Source organism: Numenius arquata, chromosome 1, assembly GCF_964106895.1.
Source record: "Numenius arquata chromosome 1, bNumArq3.hap1.1, whole genome shotgun sequence".
Classification (NCBI taxonomy): Eukaryota; Metazoa; Chordata; class Aves; order Charadriiformes; family Scolopacidae; genus Numenius; species Numenius arquata.
In genome coordinates this window covers 114785724-114790013 of record NC_133576.1, presented here as the reverse complement: position 1 = coordinate 114790013, position 4290 = coordinate 114785724, and positions in this window count along the sequence as shown.

The window sequence follows — 4290 nt, the reverse complement described above, 5'->3', positions numbered from 1 at the left end:
GGCGCCCCTCGCCCCCGCCTCGGCGACCGTTGCGCGGGGTAACGGCCGCCGAGCGCCCGGGGGGAGGCCTGAGGGAGCGGCGCGGCCCGGCCCGCCCCGCCTTTCCGCGGCCACCGTGTGGCCGTAGGTCGGTGGCCGGTGATCTCGGCCCGGTCACCCCTCGGGGTGGGCGATCCCTGTCTCTGAAGCCTCCAGGGCTCTCTCGCTGTCTGGGGAGACAGGGCCGGGCTGGTGGCCGGCGTGGCCTTCACCTCCTCTGGCAGGGGTGTGCCCGGTGTTGTTCAATCTCACACATTTGTACCAGATCCTGACTTAAAGGGTTTTTTTCTTCCCTCTGTCCAGGGAAATCCCCCAGCATGTGGCTCGGGCAGCACCAGAAATTCATGGGAAACATACTGTACAGTTTTGGCCCCGTTTTGACTGCACAGGATGAACCGTGCTAAGCTTTTCATGACCTGGGAAACACAAATATGTGCAGTTGTTTTTTTTTTTTTAAACACTTCTCTAGGACAGAAAGTAGCACGGTTTTAAATAAACGCTTTGACCCACATGTGAAGGCAGGCGCAGCACGGCGGGGTCTGGTCTTAAAAGAGCGCCTAGCCTGTATTTTACACCCTTGGTAATTGCGGTCTGTGCTCTGCATTAATTAGTTTGCAAGAACCTCACTTGAGACAGGACAGAAGAGCTTAGAATAATCAGCCTTAATCCTCACTGATCAAGTCAATGGAGTCGATTAGTCAATACATACTGGCTGATATTTTAGTTACCTTGCAGTGGTCCAGATTCATGCTTAAAAATGTTTGATGTTGCATTTTTCAAACAAGCACTTTCAGATAGATAGGTTCATGGTTTTCTCAAGGTAAAGCTTTATGGGGTCGACTGAGTTAATTTAACAGCTTAATGCTGCAAGAGCGGCATCACTTTTGCCAGGCTCTCCCTGTCGCCATCTCCGGCTGCTTCAGTGCCAGCTCTGACATTCCTGTAACTCTCCAAGGAGGCAGTACAATTCACGAAACCTGGAAGGCTCACATCGGGGAAAACGGTTGCCGTTTCTGCTGGTTAGTGAGCTGAAGTGGCTCACCGGTTGCTCAAAAAAGTACTGGAGTTGATGGCAAGGGACGGGGTGAAACTGGGAGTGATTAGCGTGCCCGTAGATCAGCTCCCCATTTCACGAGACCTAGCGCTCACTTGAGAAACTATCCGTTCACTTTCTCAGGAAGGAGATGGACTGTAATTTTGCCTTACTGGTATACTATGAAAAAAGGTGCAGTTTCTCAGTAACTCAGAAGTAATTCTGTTGCACGAGCAGCAAGCCAAATGCAATAGCCCTACAGCTTGCTGGGCAACACAGACACTGCTTTTAAAGTTTAAAACCAGGGTTACGTTAATAGATTACTTTAACGAAGCATAAATCAGCATTGCCCTCCAAAGTTGGCCCTGAAATTTTGCGAATTTTAGTCCTAAATTGGTAGTTTGTGATACTGGAATGGGCCAATCTAACACCTCAATGATACTGCAACAGCAGGGTCACTAATCCAGCAGGATCTAGTGTCTGGGGGTAGAACAGGAGGATGGAGAGTGAGAAGCTCGATCATAAGAAGAAAAAGTCCTTTTAATTTCACTTGTCTCATATATATTAGGGCAGGAGGAGATTTTTGACAGTCTCAAGTTACAATTGATGCTTATCATCTCATCAGTGAATTATCACTTGAGGTGTGGATTGAATTCAAAATTGTCTGAAATACTTTAATCAAGAAACAAATTTAGAAGAGTGCTGCACTGTAACAGCATTTAAATTTAGCTGCTCATTTTGCCTTCAGGATTTACTGAATGCTACCTTTTTAAGATACATACTGAAAACACATTCCATACCAAACCAGCAATTTAAGTAATGACTTGGACCTAGGTTAGCATTCATAACGAACTCAGGGTACCGAATTTTAAGACCAAAGGTGTTAATCAGTAATCATTTTTCTTGTTACCAGTTTTTGTGAAGAACTGCTTCAAGATTAACTTAACCAGTGTACCTGAGGAATTCTCAACTGGAGGGCACATCCAGAAAGCTCAGAAAGATCCCTGGAATCACAAGGAAGTCTGAGAAGAGAGAACAGTGTAACTGAGGGCTGTATCCCAGCCACTCTCTCTCTGCCCCAGGAGACTTTTCTTTGACCTCCTCTCCAGGATGCTTTCAGGTCCCAGCCTCAACTCAAGGATTACAAGGTGTCCTAACTAGGTAAGCTCTCAGGAACTAGGTCACAGGGCACGTAAGGATGAGCCCAGACCATACTGGTTGGGTTGGCACAGTACAGCAGGTCTGTGTGCTTTGCCAGATGGTTTGGGAGAAGAGCAAAAGTGTCTTGTGGACTGAGGTCTTGTCTGAGTGGGTAAAACTTCAAACCATCAATAATTTTAACAATTATGGCAGTAATATAATGACATTTGCAACACATAAGAGCTTTCCTCCATTTCTTTGTTCTGAATAAATCTGGTAAAATTACATATAGAGATACCTGTAAATGTACTTAACTTAAAACTACTTAACCTTAAACTTTAATTGATTTAAGGCTTTTAACATTATTTTTGAAACTAAAATTTTTAGCAAGAAAATTTAGGAAACTTGGTCACAGCACAATGTGGTTTGGAAACAGAATTTTATACTCAAATAAGTACCTTCAAATTATGTGACGGCAATAAACAGCTAGGGTTGCTTAAAAGCAAGGTAGACCAGTTGCTGAAGACAAACATTTAGATTATGACATGAATTAATTTTTATGAAGAAGTAGTTACTTCTGTAGCATCAGTAACTGGAGTATGATGAGATGACTGGCTGTGTGGACAAGGGAAAACTGGTGGATGTTGTCTATTTTGACTTTACAGAGGACTTTGATAAACAGTCTCCTATTGTGCCTTTGTAGCCAGATTGGCGAGTTATAGATTGAATAACTGGGAAATAAGGTTGCTGGAAAATTGGCTGGGCCATCAGGCTTAAAGTGTGGTGATCATCAGTATGACTGCTTGACTCTGGGATCGATACACAAGCCAATACCCTTAATTCTTTATTAGCAACCTGGAAGACTGAGCATCAGTAAGTTTGCTGATGGTGATGAACTGATAGGAGCAGTCACCATGCAGGAGGGCAGTGCTGCCATTCAGAGCAGGGTGTACAGCCTGGAGAAACACGCTGCTGAGAGGAACCTAATGAAATTCAAGAAAATGTAAAGTCTGACATTTGGGATGGGAAAAGCCCATGCATCAGTACAGGCTGGGGGCAGTAAACTAAAATGCAACTTCACATGAAAAGACATGGGTCTTCCGGGTCACTAAGCTAACCATGACATTGAGATGTAACACTGATATTCTGGAGCGATTCCAAAGAAGGGCAACAAAGCTGGTGAGGGGTCTGAAGAACAAGCCTTTTGAGGAGCAGCTGAGGGAGCTGGGGTTATTTAGCCTGGAGAAAAGGAGGCTGAGGGGAGACCTTATCGCTCTCTACAACTACCTGAAAGGAGGTTGTCGAGAGGCGGGGGTCGGTCTCTTCTCCCAAGTAACAGGCAAAAGGACAAGAGGAAACAGCCCCAAGTTGCGCCAGGGGAGGTTTAGATTGGATATTAGGAAAAATTTCTTCACCGAAAAGATTGTCGAGTATTGGAACAGGCTGCCAATGGAAGTGGTGGAATCGCCATCCCTGGAAGTGTTTAAAAGATCGGTAGATGTGGTGCTTAGAGACATGGTTTAGTGATGGCTTTTGTCAGCATCAGGTTGATGGTTGGACTAGATGATCCGAAAGGTTCCTTCCAACCTAGACAATTCTATGATTCTTTGAGCCAGCAATGCACTTTGCAGCAAAGAAGGCCAACGAGCTACCTGAGCAAGAGTGTAGCCAGGAGTTTGAGGGAGGTGGTTCTTCCAGTTCATTCAGGACTTGTGGGAGCACCTGCTGGCACATGTAGCCTATGTCCAGCCTGGAGAAGAGAAGGCACAAGGAAATCTTTGTGCTGTTAACAACTACGTAAGAGGAGGGTGTAGAGAAGACGGAGAAGCCAGACTTTTCTCCAGTGTGCACTATGGAAAGATAGGCAGCAATGCACCCAAGTGCACATAAAATTTTTTGCATAAGGGAGAAATATTTATCTTTACCGGAGTCAAACTTAGCAAAGGTTGCACAGGGAGGCTGTAAAGTCTCTATCCTTGGAGATAATCAAAACACGACAAGAATGGGCACAGAATAATGTGCTCCAGCTGGACCTGTTTTGAGGAGGGTGGACTACAGACCTCTGTAATCTGGAACCT